Source organism: Aegilops tauschii, chromosome 1, assembly GCF_002575655.3.
Source record: "Aegilops tauschii subsp. strangulata cultivar AL8/78 chromosome 1, Aet v6.0, whole genome shotgun sequence".
NCBI lineage: Eukaryota > Viridiplantae > Streptophyta > Magnoliopsida > Poales > Poaceae > Aegilops > Aegilops tauschii.
Genome location: NC_053035.3, coordinates 201,588,156 through 201,605,484, shown reverse-complemented (window position 1 = coordinate 201,605,484; position 17,329 = coordinate 201,588,156).

The window sequence follows — 17,329 nt, the reverse complement described above, 5'->3', positions numbered from 1 at the left end:
AAGTCTGTGAAGCTGATATCTTTTGCACTTTTGCCATGGTTGTTTGAACCTGTTATAGTGTGATCTAGCCATAGCTCAGTGTTCATCTTTTATCAAGCATCTCTTGAAGATCACTTCCATATGCTTTGTTGCTATGTTGGGGTGCAATAGCATAGTTTCTTGATGTATACTATGTGTTGTCTTGCTGTTAATCGCAGAATTGTGTCATTCTTGTTTTGCTTGCCATTTGCAAACACTGCATCCGTTTCCGGTGATCTTTATATCGATTTTGACCGAAATCATCTCACCTTTCCAATGTCATACTTGGTTTGCCAAGTTGATGCCTTGTTCATCCTTTTTCTTCCGGAGCACGCATATGCATCGCATATCACATCTCGCACATCATGCATGTATTGCATCATGTTGCTTGTGCATTTCCCGTGATTTATTGTTGGCCCTTTGCTTGTGTTCTTGCTTTGGGTAGAGCCGGGAGACGAGTACGCTTACGAGGAACCTATTGAGAACGCTTACGAGGATCAAGCTTTCGACAACTCTGAGAACCTTGCAGGCAAGATGACCATACCCTCGAAATCACTTCTATCTTTGCTTTGCTAGTTGTTCGCTCTATTGCTATGCTGCGCTACCTACCAATTGCTATATCATGCCTCCCATGTTGCCATGTCAAGCCTCTAACCATCCTTTCCTAGCAAACCGTTCTTTGGCTAAGTTACCGCTTTTGCTCAGCTCTTCTTATAGCGTTGCTAGTTGCAGGTGAAGTTGAAGTTGGTTCCATGTTGGAACATGGATATTTTGGCATATCACAATATCTCTTATTTAATTAATGCATCTATATATTTGGTAAAGGGTGGAAGGCTCGGCCTTATGCCTGGTGTTTAGTTCCACTCTTGCCGCCCTAGTTTCCGTCATACCGGTGTTATGTTCTTGATTTTGCGTCCCTTACGCGGTTGGGTGATTTATGGGACCCCCTTGACAGTTCGCCTTGAATAAAACTCCTCCAGCAAGGCCCAACCTTGGTTTTGCATTTGCCTACCTAAGCCTTTTTGCCTTGGGTTTTCGCGAGCCCGAGGGTCATCTTTATTTACCCCCCCGGGCTAGTGTTCCTTCGAGTGCTGGCTCAAACCGAGCAATGTCCGACGCCCCTTGGGCAACCAGGGTCTATGCCAACCCGACGTCTGGCTCATCCGGTGTGCCCTGAGAACGAGATATGTGCAGCTCCTATCGGGATTTGTCGGCACATTCGGGCGGCTTTGCTGGTCTTGTTTTACCATTGTCGAAATGTCTTGTAAACCGGGATTCCGAGACTGATCGGGTCTTCCCGGGAGAAGGTTTATCCTTCGTTGACCGTGAGAGCTTATAATGGGCTAAGTTGGGACACCCCTGGAGGGTATTATCTTTCGAAAGCCGTGCCCACGGTTATGAGGCAGATGGGAATTTGTTAATGTCCGGTTGTAGAGAACTTGACACTTGACTTAATTAAAATACATCAACTGTGTGTGTGGCCGTGATGGTCTCTTTTCGGCGGAGTCCGGGAAGTAAACACGGTTTGGGTTATGTATGAACGTAAGTAGTTTCAGGATCACTTCTTGATCACTTCTAGCTTCTCGACCGTTGCGTTGCTCCTCTTCTCGCTCTTATTTGCGTATGTTAGCCACCATATATGCTTAGTGCTTGCTGCAGCTCCACCTCATTACCCCATCCTTCCTATAAGCTTAAATAGTCTTGATCTCGCGGGTGTGAGATTGTTGAGTCCTCGTGACTCACAGATTCTACCAAAACAGTTGCAGGTGCCGACGATACCAGTGCAGGTGACGCAAACGAGCTCAAGTGGGAGTTCGACGAGCATCGTGGGTGTTACAAGTATGGCCCGGCAACGCCTGTGATTCATGGCACTCTCCACTTCGGAATTCGTAGCGGACAGCCTATCCGCATCCTTTGTAGGGGGAACATCCGGTGTTGGCCCCACGTTAGCATCCGCCTCTAAGTCCGGCTCTGGAGCCCGGCTGGTGGATGTGTGGCCGGCAGGCTCTCCGGGTATGGTCCGGCGAGCGTTTTTTCTGCCGGGAACAACGGACGTTATTATATTTTAAAAAGACAACAACCACGGAGCGGGGTTCCTTTTCATACCTCTGCGACGGCGTCTCAGTCCTGACCGCCTTCCTTTTAAGCCTACCCAGCTTCGGTGCCCCTTGTTGGTGAGTCACTGCGGGTTCGGCATGGCGTCCCGAGGGCCTTCCCTGTAAGACACCATATCTGTGCGGTAGGTGAAGTGCAGAAAAAGGGATCCTTCTCGGAAGTTGGGACTCTGGTTTTACTTACATGCGATGCTGGGAGTAGTCCAGGATAATCGGCTATGATGGCCACCAGGGCATCGTCGCAGCTTAATTGATAGAACGTCCTGTCAATGAGCTCCACAAATGTGTCCGGATCTTCTTCGAGTCCGGGGTCGAGGGCCCTGTCAGGGTCCTCTGGTTGTGGAGATGGGCTGTGGATCTCCCTCACTGCTTTTCGCAGTTCCTGCTATGAAATAGCAAGGTTAATACTTATGACAAAGAATGCGGGAAGGATCGGAGTAAAAATTAGCAGCTCACCCAGTTTGGGGGGTTGTACATGGAGAATCCATCCCGTGGCTTAATACGGATGAACTCCTCTTCCTCTCCTTTATATAAATCGGATAGTATTTTCGCTAGAGCAGCGACGGAGTCCGGTCCCTTACGACCGCAGCGGGTGGCATCGTCTTCTCCATTGAAGGGCCACATGGGTTGTCCCCGATATTGAAGTGGCTGCACCCCCGCATTACACATATTGACATAACCTCGATTATTGTCAATCCTGATTTGGCCAACGTTTTTATCCGGCCCATCAGGTAAAGGACTTCTCCGCTATCTTCCTCCTGGGGGCTCCGAGGGCGCCAGCTGCGGCGTTTCTTCAAAGGGGCGTTGTCGAACTCGGGAAGGCCCATCCGAACAGGGTCCGGAAGGGGGACGTCCTCCATATAAAACCACTCCGAAGGCCAGTCTTCGAATGTCTTCTTCGGAGTATCGGACAGGTATCCGGTCCCGGTGATGCGCCTTATCTCGGCTCCGCCCACTTGATATAGTGACCCCTCCTGTGTATGGGGTACGAGGCAGAATAGCCTCTTCCATAGCTCGAAATGAGCTTCGCAGCCCAAAAACAGCCCGCAAAGGGCGACATAGCCAGCAATGTGTAATATGGAGGCGGGAGTAAAGTTATGCAGCTGGAGGCCGTAGAACTCCAGGAGCCCGCGGAGGAATGGGTGGATTGGAAATCCAAGTCCTCTTAATAAGTAAGGGACAAGGCATACCTGCTCCCCCATGGATGGGTTGGGAAAGCTCTCTGCTTGCTCCCCGCCGTTGTAAGTGGCTAGTCCGGCTCGGACGGGGACCATATACGCTGGAGGGAGAAATCCCTAGGTCTGTAACTCTACTAATTGGCTGTGGGGGACAGAACGCTTCTTCCAATTGCCTGGCTTAGGGCTACGGGAGCGAGAGGAGGAGCTGCGATGGCCGGCCATGATGGGATGGACTTTTTCGGGCGCGCTCTGATGGATACTCGCTGTGGGAGGATGGTGTGATCTGGATCTAAGGATCCTCGTCTCTTTAAATAGACGATTTACTTACATGGTTAGGGTGGCAAGTGTAAAAATGCCCTGACTTCTCGCATTCGCTCGACACGTGGAGGATAGCCATTATTGGGCGCAGAAGCCAAAGAATGCAACATTTATGGGAAGCCGAACACTACTTAACAGGTATTCGGAATCTGGAGAAGAACCCGCCTTGCAATGCCGAAGACAATCTGCGCGCCGGACTCATCGTCATTGAAGCCTGGTTCGGGGGCTACTGAGGGAGTCCTGGATTAGGGGGTCCTCGGACAGCCGGACTATATCCTTTGGCCGGACTGTTGGACTATGAAGATACAATATTGAAGACTTCATCCCGTGTCCTGATGGGATTCTCCTTTGCGTGGAAGGCAAGCTTGGAAATTCGGATATGTAGATCTCCTCCCTTGTAATCGACTCTGTGTAACCCTAGCCCCCTCCGATGTCTATATAAACCGGAGGGTTTAGTCCATAGGACAACAACAATCATAATCATAGGCTAGCTTCTAGGGTTTAGCCTCTATGATCTCGTGGTAGATCAACTCTTGTAATACTCATATCATCAAGATCAATCAAGCAGGAAGTAGGGTATTACCTCCATCGAGAGGGCCCGAACCTGGGTAAACATTGTGTCCCCCGCCTCCTGTTACCATCCACCTTAGACACACAGTTCGGGACCCCCTACCCGAGATCCGCCGGTTTTGACACCGACAAGCACCCCCGACCCTGCTGAGTTCCTGCAGCTCTACGAGCTGAGCATCGAGGCGGCCAACAGCGATGAGAAGGTTATGGTGAACTGGTTTCCCATGGCCCTCAAGGATGGCGCACGCTCGTGGCTCCTGAACCTGCCTGTGGGATCGATCTCCTCCTTGGACGAAATGCGAGAGTGTTCCGTCGCCAACTTCCAGGGCACCCGCGACCGGCCGCCGGCTGTGGCTGACCTGCGGCGCATCAAGAAGCAGCTAGGGGAGACCTTGCAGAAGTACATCCAACGCTTCAACAGTGTTCGCCTCAAGATCCACAAGGTATCGGACGAGGCCATCATCTCGGCATTCACTGATGGCGTCCGTGACATCAAGATGAAGGAGAATCTCGCCATACACGAGGACCTGTGCATGGCTCTGGAGATGTTCAGCATGGCAACCAAGTGCGCGAGAGCTGAGGAGGGTCGCCTCTCCCTCCTGGAGCTCCCGGTGACTGACCTAGAAGACAAGAAGGCCAAAGCCAAGGACGTGAAGCGCAAGGGGACAGCCGTGCTCGCTGCTGAACCAGAGATGAAGCGCGGCTGTGATCACCCAGAGTCATCCAAGGGCAGCCGCCCATTCTGCGTCTTCCACAACGTGTATAAGCACAACACCAACGACTGTCAGGAGCTCAGGGCCATCCACGATGGGTGCCTTGGTCGTCGCCCTGAGCGCAACGATCGAGGCTACGGCCGCAGAGGAGGCCGAAGTGGAGGACGCTGGGACGACCGCGGCCCCCGCCAAGAGTGGCGCGACCAGCCTCGTGAGGAACGCTGGCAGGGCCAGCCTGGCAAGGGCCCCTGGAGGGACCAACCTCGTGAGGATCGTCCTCAGGGCAACGCTGGCCTCCCTCCGCTGCCACCACCACCAAGAGGGAACGACGACCACCACCAGGATGAGGGGGCTGGGGGCTTCCAAGAGCCACGTGCCATCGCCTGCATCCTGGGCGGCGCTCAGGCCCCTGCCTCTCATCGCATCTTCAAGCAGTTTGCCCGTGAGGTGAACGCGGCCCTCCCCAAGCTCGAGGCTACGCGTCTACTCAGGTGGTTCAAGTACACCATCACCTTCAGCTCGTCTGACCAGCTCAAGTGCGTGGCAACTGTCGGTGCCCTCCCAATGCTCTGCTCGCCCGTCATCAGCAACGTCCTGGTCACCAAGACACTCATCGATGGCGGTGCGGGGTTCAATGTCCTTTCCATCGAGACGTTCAACCGCCTCCAAGTGCCCTATGACCAACTGCAGCCCACCAAGCCTTTCTCAGGAGTGACGGGCGGCTCCACCACCCCGATAGGGCAGATCCGCCTCCCTGTCACCTTCGGCAAGCACGACAACTACCGCACAGAGCTCGTCGACTTCGACGTCACCCACATCTGCCTTCCATACAACGCCATCCTTGGGTATCCGGCCCTGGCCAAGTTCATGGCAGTGACTCATCATGGTTACAATGTCCTCAAGATGCCAGGGAACCGTGACGTCATCACGGTCACCTGCGAGGAGAAGGACGCAGTGTGCGCTCTCGAGCGCGCCTACCATGCTACGACAGTCAAGAACACAGAGGACGAAGGCACCATCTGTCCTCCTGAGGCTGTCCCCAATAAGAAGAAGCAGGTGCTTCGCCAAGAACCTCATGAGAGTGGGGTGTCCAGCGGCACCACCTCAGGACTTGCGCCCACCGACGGGGCGCCTCCCTCCCTCACATAGGAAGGCTTGCCTGGCGCCCCTCTCAGGCTGGGCTCGGGGGCTCTCCTCTAGAGGGCCTCGTACCTAGCCAACGTCATGAGGGAGGCGCTCGGGCACCACATGGAGGCGAGCTTCAGCGCGCGCTTCCGCCAGGAGGGCACAAGGCACGAGGTGCCAGGTGCTCAGGAGTTCATCACCAATGCAACCGAGGAGCTTCCAGAGGCGAGATCCATGCACGGCGACCGCCACCCACCACCCGGCGCGGCTCCTTGTCCCGGCGAGGACAGCGAGCTACGCGCCTGCGTCAACATCCCAGGGCTCAACAGGGCCGCATCTCAGGAGTGTTTCTGACCATCACACGTTGGCCGGTGCGAGGGCCCCCCTCACAGCTACGTTCGCATGCCTTTCGGCTTGCTGAGCAGGGCTGTCGTGCATCAGCATCACATGCGGAGCATCCTGGCGGCTCAGGAGGCCAGGCACCAGGTGGTCCTGATGGAAATGGCGACGGTTCTTCACGAGCCCCACGGGCCTCCAGAGCCTCCCGAGGTTCAGGGCCTGGGCATCTCATGAGGAGTGACTTCTTCAGCACGCGTCTTCGGCTACTCCAACACTTCTTCAGCAATGTGCCAGGTGATATCTTTTCGTTTGTTCAGTTGGGGGCGCCCCTCGGGCTGCATTATCCCCAGATCGCATGGGCCCGTCCCTGCGGCATGTATCCTTCTTGTGTCTTTTGATTTGTTCAGTTGGGGGCGCCCCTCGGGCTGCATTATCCCCAGATCGCATGGGCCCGTCCCTGCGGCATGTATCCTTCTTGCGTCTTTTGATTTGTTCAGTTGGGGGCGCCCCTCGGGCTGCATTATCCCCAGATCGCATGGGCCCGTCCCTGCGGCATGTATCCTTCTTGCGTCTTTTGATTTGTTCAGTTGGGGGCGCCCCTCGGGCTACATCATCCCCAAGCCGCATGGGTCCGTCCCAGTGGCATGCATCCGTTTTGAATCTATCAGAACTAGCTCTACTCTATCCATGAGATGATTTATATTATCACCCACGTGCCTGGAGTTTATCGCCCTTCGCGGCCTCCCACGTTGCTGGTCGGCCTCTTGCCCATCCCGCAACGGGGGCTACACATGCTGGCATGGCACATGTGCTCGGGTTCGTCCCTGCAATGCTGACAAATCTGAGAGATCGAGCTCTGGCTCGCCGCCTGCCCTGCACACGTCACCTCACCAGATCCTCAGTGCCTTCATCTTCTTGCGGAAAGATCAGTGGCAGGACAGCAAGCGCCCTTACGAGTTATGCTCTCCTCTCGGACTAACACGCAGGAATGCCTGGAGTTTGGCTATAGAAGGCCCTGTCGGCCGCCCCTTTTCACATAATTTTCTTGCACGTTAAGGTGGGCTCCTGAGCACCGCGCCTCAGGAGCTCCTACTGGCTCTCCAGCCCTCACCCCCTGGCCTTGACCACGACATCGCGACCTGGCATACCAGCGGCGGCTGAGCCTCGCTCGAGGGTCGAGACCCGGGGACATAGAGCACGCAGATGAGCAGAGAAAGGGGAGGCCGGCGTGAGCCCTACCTGGAAGCATCACCGCTAAGCCACAATCGGCCGTTGCACAAAGGAACCACCTCAGGCTTACTAAGATAAGTCACCCATGCATGTCAGCATGAACTTCACCGTCTGATGTTTTCGACTCTCATAATCTCGCTCCGGCAATGCCACTTCCCTTTCGGCCTCCAGGGAGCTGCTTTCACACCAAAGGGGACCTCTTGAGCATCGCGCCTCAGGAGCTCTTACCGGACCTCGGGCCGCTCACCTCCTGGCCTTGATCACGGCATCGCGACCTGGCATACCAGCGACGACCTAAGCCTGCCTAGGGACTGGGACCTGCTGGCGTAGAGCACTAAGCTACCGCAAGAACGAAAAGGGGGAGCAATGCCGAGGCAAGACACACGGCTGCAACCTTATACTAGGAGCAATAAACATCGGAGAAAAAGCATTACAGTTTTTTACATACCCGCACGGGGTTTGTCTCGATTCCGCGCAGGGAAACAAAAGAAGGAAGCTTCAAGGGACCCTGGCTACTGGGCATCACCGACGACGCCGAGTGGACGCCGCTGCCGCGCTCCGGGCACGGCGAGAGCTCGGTGGCACGTAGCTGTCATCACTCGACTCCGGAGATTCGCTAGGCTCGGGAGAGTCGCTGGACTCCCAGGAGGCGGGCTCGACGCCCGTAGCCGCGCCATGGAGTCTGCTTCCCCCGGGGCAGCAATCTAGACGACGGCCCTCCTCGTCGAAGACCTTGAAGAACAATGTGGAGGCACCGTCGTACTCGAAGTAGATGGCGAGGGCCCCTTCTAGACGACAGGCGCAGGCGACCTCACCCCATCCGCGGGTCATGAAGATGCCGCCCGAGGGAACGACCTCGACCTCCGCTCCTATGGCCAGGCTGCAGCACCTAGCGTGTTGCAGCCACAGCTCGAGTGGCCCCCTCGGGGGCATCTCCTCGGCGAAGAACCTTGGGAGCCGACTCCACGTGCGCGGCGGCATCGCCGCCCACACGACGAACTCACACAAGCTGCCCCGGCGTGAGTTCACAGGCCAGCTGGCCGCATATGACTTCAGCCTGTCCACCGCGACCCCGAACCGCGCGGCGTTGGGCGCTGCCGCCCTGTGAGCGGGCATATAGGGGAAGCAGGAAGTCAGGAGGAGGTCGCTCATACAAAGGTCACGTCACCACCTGTCCTACGCCGGCGTCGTGAGGACAGCTAAACCTCTTCTTCGGCGGAAGTGGTCCAGGCTCCTCCCGAGGGGCTTTACCCTTCTCCACCGCGGAGAATCTCCTGATCGGCGCCATGAGAACTTTAGCGAGGTGGCTGGGCGAAGAAGAATAATAAGGAGCGGGCAGCAAGAAGATGGAGATGAGAAAAGGGGCTCTGCCCTTCTCCTCATTTATATCCGGAGGGAGGCCAACCGCCGGCCTCCACGACCCCGCGCAATGATGGTTTTTCCTCTGCATGCAGCAAAGTCTCATCAAGTCGAGCGGTTATCGAGGCAACATGGGGAAGCGGAGGCACCCACGTCCCATCAGTCGCCATGCGTCCACCGAGGCCGCAGGCGGTTAGGGCCCGCGGCGCTCCGCACTTGCCCTTTGGCTTCCCCTCGAAGCCAAGTCCGAGCGCGCCTTGGGCCCGGGGGCTACTGTCAGCATTCTGGGAATGGGGGTACCCAGACTTGCCTGCCTACGGCCCACGGCATGGCTCGATCAAGGGCCTGGTATGGCCCAGCTTCAACATAAACAACCTAAGACCCTCACGAGGGGCCAAGACTCGCGAGGCGGACCACACCAAAGACCTCCATGAGGAGCAGTCTCCCCAGGCTGGCTCCTGAGGAGCCGAGATTTCTATGCAAGGCTCACCTCGTGAGGTCTAGATGACGTGAGCCATGACGACCAAGGCCAGGCGGGCGCTAGCGGGGGCAATGTACCAGTTTCCTCTTCGGTGCTAAAGAGGGAAGCGCAGGCACGGAGTCCCGAAAAATCAGCCAAAGGTTTTCATTCCCGTGCAATAAGACCAAGACCGCCAGGACGGCAGGACGGAGGTCATCGCCGAGCCCACGTGACGTCACGACTAGAGGCCTTTGCAGGCAAAGACTACTTTTGTCAGGATAAGATGTACTGGATGTCTCCCTTAGAATTTGGCCGTTGTGGGATCCCTTCCCGCCTTCATTTGGGAAGAGGACCAAGGCCACTATAAATAGGACCTAGCCACCACCATAGAAGAGGAGGGATCATTCAGATCATCCTCTCCCCCACGAGCTCACTTGAGCCCAAGAACACTCCTCCTCCTGAGGTTGTTCTCCCACTGTACTAGTTCATCACCAGCCCCTCGAGGCCAATCCACTACAAAGCAGGAGTAGGGTTTTACACCGCAAGGTGGCCCGAACCTAGGGAAACTACTGTGTCCCTTTTCCATTCAGTTCGTCGAGCTAGGCAGTGAGATTAGCGAGTAGGCAGACTGGGGAGGATGAGTTCTTCGCACGCACCCTAGAGTTCGAACCTCTCAAGGGTCTGCGGAACCCGAAATCCAACAGATTCTGTTCTCTGGGGGCTGCGGACTATGCCTAATTGGACTACTGGATACACACCTTTCTTCATGGTGTACGGCGCAGAGGCTGTTTTGCCATGCGATATTATTCATGACTCACCTCGAGTGCGCATGTACGAAGAGCAAGAAGCCGAGCTCGATCGGCAGGATGACCTAGACGGCCTTGAAGAAGAGCGTGATTTTGCAAAGGCCCGTTCCACATTCTATCAGCAACAGGCCAGGCGATACCAAAGCAGGGAAGTGTGGGCCAAGACATACAATGTCGGCGATCTTGTCTTACGTCTCCTAGAGAAGAAGAAGGACAAGCTGAAACCAAAATGGGAGGGCCCCTTCATCATAGATGAAGTTCTCACAGGGGGAGCCTATCACCTTCGTAATGCATCGGATAATCGCCTTGAGCCGAATCCATGGAATGCTGCTTGGCTTCGATGGTTCTACGCATAACCCGACCGCCTCCTTTATGTTTCTAGGCTCCTTTTTCTTTCTCCTTTTCTTTCTTTCCCTTATTTTTTATTTTTCCTCTTTTTATATCCCATTGTATGTTCGGATCTACCGAACTATTAGGGGTACACATCTTTAAATGTATATACCCCGTTATAACTGGGGGCTTCGTTGAACGAAGTTTCTATTAAAAGCTTGTTGCTTTCATTGCTTATGTCGTTCGCTATATACAATTTTTTTTCATTATATGCACCTCTATGACTTACGTTTTTGCCAAGCTGGGTTGCCTCGCTCCTGTGTTTATACCCTGCGTTCCTGATTTTTCGGCTAGGGTGTAAAGGGAGCACCTCTGTGATTGTTACAACCGGGTAATCCGGACCTGTACCTCAGACAGGTGAAGCCGAAAGCTAGCGCTCTTAAGAGAATAATTGGCCGGCAAGCAACGACAGATTGTTTACATTCCTGTAACTCTTTGAAACAATATGGGACAGGCTACCCGTAATTCGGATCAAAGCCTAGGCACGCGTAATTAGGCATGCCACCCAAGGAAAGGAACCCTTAACGAAACTATTATCCTTGGAAAATGTTTCTTACGTTAAATAAGTAATATAACATAAGTCCCTGGACTAACTTTTTGTCTGTTCGAGCAATATGACTGGGTTGCTTGGTTTCTGGACATAATGAATGTTTCTTACATTCCTAAAATGGTATCCGAAAACACTCCACCTTCTGGGTTCAGGGGTCGAAGCCGAAAGTCTGTGATGACAAATTTTCACATGTTCGGTGGGAGGTAAAGAGTAAAACTACATTGGTACGTCGAGGCGAAAATCTACTCTTTCTCTATATCATCTATAAAATTGTCTAAACTACAGTCTTCTTGAGACTACTTCGCAGCTATCATCACTTGGTTTTACACCAAGTTCACGGGAATGTCCTTTCCGTCAGGCCCCCGAGGTCCAACTCGGGCCATATGATTCGCGTCGAGTCCGGTGTAGCACATTTTTACCATCGCCCACGCTTCTCGCGTGCCTTCCCGGCATGCGGATGCCTTCCATAGCTCAAAATGGTGCTGGGCACCTTTGAACAGGTTCACCAACCCCTCCATGCTTTCCGACAGAGCATCGGATGGCCAGAAAGCCTTCGCCATATTTCTCACAGCTTTCCGGGCTCGTTCATGGATCGCAGATAGTTCCTTAAGCACGTCGCCACAAATCCGGCTACTTCCTCTTCAGGTCGACCGGTTAGTAGACCTGCAATAACATATTTATGACAACCCAAACTATGGGATATTACAACCTTTAGATAGTTCAAAAGGTCATACCGAATATGCCGCCTTTCAACTTCTTATTTTCTTGCTGCATGGCCGATAACTGAGCCTTTAAGCTCTTTATCTCTTCAGCTTGCTTATCCTTTTCCTCCTCAAGCTTGTTCTTCTGATCAGTGGTCATTGTGGCCTTTTTCATCTCCGCAAGCTCTGTGGTGACGACATTCAGCTTTGTCTGGTTTGTCTTCAAACCTGGGACAGCGTGTTGCTCTTCTCCTAGAGAACCTACAAGTTGTAACGGTCCTTAAATCGGTTGGCCTAACCGCTTTAAGTCTCGGGGGCTACTGGCATATATCTATTTGCACAAATTATTACCTGCATATCCTTTGAAAACAGTTGAGTAACTCCAGCAAGTCCGTCTCGGGCAGCTCGGATATAAGCATCCACGGAGCTGAGTGCGGTAAACTCCTGTTCAGAGAAATCTGGAGCGTGCATGGCCTCTTTCAGTCAACGATGATTCATCATGCTCTCTACCTCAGAATTCATGACGGATACGTCATCTGAATCCTCTTGAGGAGGCGGGTCCAACACTGTATCAGCCCTCGTCCTAGTTGACGAGTCTGGTGCCGAATTAGCCGACATTCGGCTAGTAGGGCGTTTTCCCACGGTTTGCCGCGTTCTCCTCCTGAAATAGGTAGAAGAGAAATTTACCAATCTGATCTCATGCTTGGGCATATATCAAAGGACATACCTCCTTGAGGAAGGAGAAGGCTCGACAGCGCTCCTAGTTTCTTTTCATTTTGAGCGATGCCCTACATAGGGGCCGCTCTCGAGGGAGTGTGGCTTACTGAGCGCCGATCCTATAAAATACAGTTTAGTGCAATTGATAAGGTGCAAGCCGGGGTTTGTTTTTGAGCAAGCTATTTGAATACTTACAATGGAGAAGGAGTAAGTGCAATTGATAATAGCCACGTCCAAGCCGTCAAGGCTTGCCTGATAAAATACTCCATCATCGAACTCTATATATATATCCGGGTCCTCGCAGAAGCCAGGATCTTCGTTGCAACTGTGATCCTCTGGCTGTGGGGCAGGACAATGAACGTCCTCGATCATCTTCCTCCATGACTGTTTTCAAGACAACAAAGAACAATTTGATTAGCGTGCCTCGATGGCAAGGTACAACAGCACATAATCAAAATCTTACCCATTCAATGGGGTTGTACATGGAAAAGGCTTCTCGGTAGTTTAAGCGGAGGAAGTCTTCTTTTTTACCCATGTATAGATCGGGTAGGATCATGGCCAGTTCGGCTGGGGTGTCCAGACCCTTGCGTCTGTAACAAGATGTGTCGTCTTCTCCGTTGTAACACCATAAAGGAGTTACTCTGGACTGAAGGGGTTGAATGCATCGTTTTATTGTGATGGCCATGACTTCGATTATCGAGAGCTCGGTATGAGCTAGTAATCTGACCTTACCGACCAACCTCTTTACTTCCACACTGTCTTCCTCCTTGGGACTCCGGGGGCGCCAGTTGAGGCGTTTCTTCAAAGGAGCACTAGAGAATTCTGGGAGGCCGCACCGAACTAGGTCCGAAAGTGGGACGTCATCAATATAAAACCACTCCGAAGACCATTCTTGGGAAACCTCTTTGGGAGTTCTGATTGGGTAGCCTGATCCGGCTATGCGCCATACTTCGGTGCCGCCCACTTCTAATATGTAGCCCCTCGATGGCGAGGGACGAGGCAAAAGAACTTTCTCCATAGTTCAAAATGAGCCTCGCAGGCCAGAACAGTTTGCAGAGCGCGACGAAGCCTGAGATGTGTAGAATCAAACCTGGGGTGAGGTTATGCAGCTGGATCCCATAAAACTCCAACAAACCCGTGAGAAAGGGATGGATCAAAAATCCTAAGCCCCGCAAGAGAAACGAATGAAGCACACCCTCTCCTCCTTATTGGGGTTGGGGAAATTTTCTGCTAATACGTCGTTGCCAATCGAAGCCAATCCCACTCGCGCAGAGACTAGATCTGCGAGGGGGAGATATCCCTGCGTCTAGAGACGACTCAGATGAACATGAGATACTAGCAGCTCTGCCAATCACCCTCTGGAGGGCCATGAGGGCGCAAAGAAGAGCCAGGGGCGCTGGCCATGTTTTGGAGTTTTGTGGCCGGTCCTGATGTTCTCTGCGCGATGTGGATTGCATTCAGGGGATCTAGCCTCTTTATATAGGCGTTTTCCTTGTATGGTTAGGGGTGTATTTGTAAAAAAATTGTGGACCGTTCGCATTCTCCCGGTGCATGGAAATCGAGGCAATGACGGGGAAGGAGTCATAAAGGAAAAATATGAAGGTTGAAGCCGGACTGTCATCCGTCCGAAGTATGATGAAGAACCTACCTTGCAAAGCCGAAGACACAAAGCCGGATACTTCATCGTCATTGAAGGCGAGTTTGGGGGCTACTGAGGGAGTCCTGGATCAGGGAGTCCTTGGGTGTCTGGACTATTCGACATGGGCCAGACTGATGGGCCGAGAAGATAGAAGCAGAAGGCTTTCACCCGTGTCCGGGTAGGACTCCTATGTGCATAGACGGCAAGTTTAATGTCCGGATGTACTATTTCCTTCCTCTGCAAACCAAATCTGTACAGCCCTAGGCCCCTCCGTTGTGTATATAAACCGGAGGGTTTAGTCCGTGGAGGCTATCAGAATTCTCATAGGCTAGACAACTAGGGTTTAGCCATTATGATCTCGAGGTAGATCAACTCTTGTAACCCCAATACTCATCAAATACAATCAAGCAGGACGTAGGGTTCTACCTCCATTAAGAGGGCCCGAACCTGGGTAAACATTGTGTCCCACTTGTCCCTTGTTACCATCAATCCTTAGACACACAATTCAGGACCCCCTACTCGAGATCTACCTGTTTGACATCGACAACATGCATGAACCTTTTGTTAGTCAAATTTATGGTCAAAATTTGGCACAGATTAAGATGGGGAGCAATAAGCCAGGACGGAGGTAGACTGGTCCATCACCATCGTGTTTTGTGTCTAATTTTGACTTCAGTGACCCAACCTACATGGAGGGAGTACTGTATATATTGGCACGACAACCAAACTTATATATTCAAAACTGAGCGTTACTACATGTCACGAGTTCAATACGAGAAAGTGGAACAAGTACAGCATGCCTGTGTCGTTCGCGTCGCACCCCCACACCATCTGTCTGGCACGCCGCTCAAGCTATGGAACGCTTGTTGTCTTAGCATTTTCACTGCCAGGTGGGGCCGCAGTTGAGCAAACCGACTATCGGCAAAAACCCACCCCGCCCACCGCGCGTCGGCTGAGTTAGAATTAGAAGAGAGAAATGAGGGAGAAGAGCTAGCTGTAGCACAGACACTGTTGTCAGATGGGACTCGTGTTGATAGAATAGGAGTACTGAGTACTCGAACCTCTTTTTTAGGGAAAAAGTAGTCATACGTCTAGTACCACTAGTTGGGTGTGTGCGACCTATAACTGTCATCACTTTAGTCTCCTTTTCGAACCACATCTACGCTTCATAGTACATATTTTTTCACGCATTTATCCTCCTATATGTACTCCTAGGCTATTTCCACGTGCTCCGTTTCGCTGACATGTGGGACATAGAGCATCTGGGTCATAGTGCATGCACGACTCGGAGCATATGCAACCATGCCGACGTACTTTACATTTCAGACCTCACAAAATTACATGCAAACCCCCCTAGAAGAATAAATAAATAAATGAATTACTACATGCAAACCGGATTATTTTCATAGAAACCGGAGCACGTTCATTAAATTTTGGACATAACACATTTATAAAAAACAACCGGACCTAAACCAGTCTAAGGGCCTCTTTGATTCGCAGGATACTGAAAACACAGGAATGGGGAAAGTATGATGGCGATGAACCAAGAGGAGGAGGAAGAGGAAGAGGAGGAGTCCTGTACATGCTAGAGACTGGAATGTAGCACATTGTTTTTATGGCCATATCACCACATTGTTTTCTATGGCCTTTCGCCTGCTGGTTCACTGGACTGCCGTGGTTCGCACTCCTCCGACGTGAGTAGTAGTACTAGTATATACACTATATATACCACATAATTCTTTGCTCCTTCTTACGTACTTCGGTGACATGTGGGAGAGTCAGCATCCGGGTCGACGTGTTATGCAACAAATTAGAGTGGGGAACGAAAGGGGGGCATCACCCAGGTCGTAGCGCCAGTAATTAATGACTATACTGAGTAGTCATATCACAAGGCCCCGTCTTTCCAGCAGTAATGTGCCGTCAAATCGCACAGCCCTACCTTTCCAGCAGTAAGTTGAATCCTCTACTCCCTCACCCTCCTCGCCTCTCTGTCAAACCACCTACACGAAAATTGTCGCGCGTACTGCCCGGGAAAAGCCCCGCCCTCAACTTTTAACTACTCATAGTATAATTTTGTATCGATTAATTACGCCATGGAGCAGAAAACCAAAATAAAAAGGTGGTACATGTAAACAAATACAGTTCAAGCTCTAGCTAGTGATTGGGAATGTAAACCGTGCATGTGTTTGTACGTATAGGTTACTTCAAAGTACTGAGTCCATTGATGCAATGTGGTCGAACTATACCATCGATATCTCAAAGCCGAAATAGTTCAAGCTTGTTCGATCTATATAAATAATAGTATTGTATGTTTATTCACCCGTGGGGTTGTTCAATGAATGGAGGGCCGGGGAGCACAAGTGAACAATACTACTAGTAGTAAGTAGGAGTCGTACTGTTAGTCACGTTAAAATAGAGAGTTTCTTTTCTTTAACACCACGTACACAAATTGAAACGCTTGTTGTGGAGAGAAAAAGATAATCAGTCCACTATATATATAGGCAAGGGCCTGAGCGCTTGCTTTACTAGGGTTGCTCTCTTCATTCTCTCATCCTCTCCAGATCTAAACAAGACAGCGGTAGTGACATTTTCTCTCTACTCACTGCTGGTCACAAATCCGGCCGGAACCCTTCGGCCAGTGTATGTAGAGGACTAGGTGCATCGTTCACGCGGTCATCGGCGGCGAGGGAGGAAACACATAGCTGTCGGCGGGTCTCGATCCTCTGCCCGTGCCGTTCTCTCCAACACAGCGCCGGCTCGGGAGGTCCTCCGACCCTTCTTCCTCCCCGCTATATTATGCGCAGATCTGACCTGCCGCCGCCGACATCCCTACGACCCTCAGGTATAACTTCCTTCAAAAGCGGCCTTGCTCTACTGCCCCAGCTCCTGACATGTCTACATGTGGATCTTTTTCTACTTCCATCAGCTCTTCCAAAGCCACCTAAATTTTTAGTATTATTGGAGGTAAAGCTACTTCACGCAGTTGAATCTAGGACTTGGTTAAAACAACGAAGAAAGGGGGAAAGTCGTAGCATGAATCTAGGACATGATTCAAAGAGGAAATAACAGGGGGAAGTAGTAGAGACTGGATACCCTACCGGT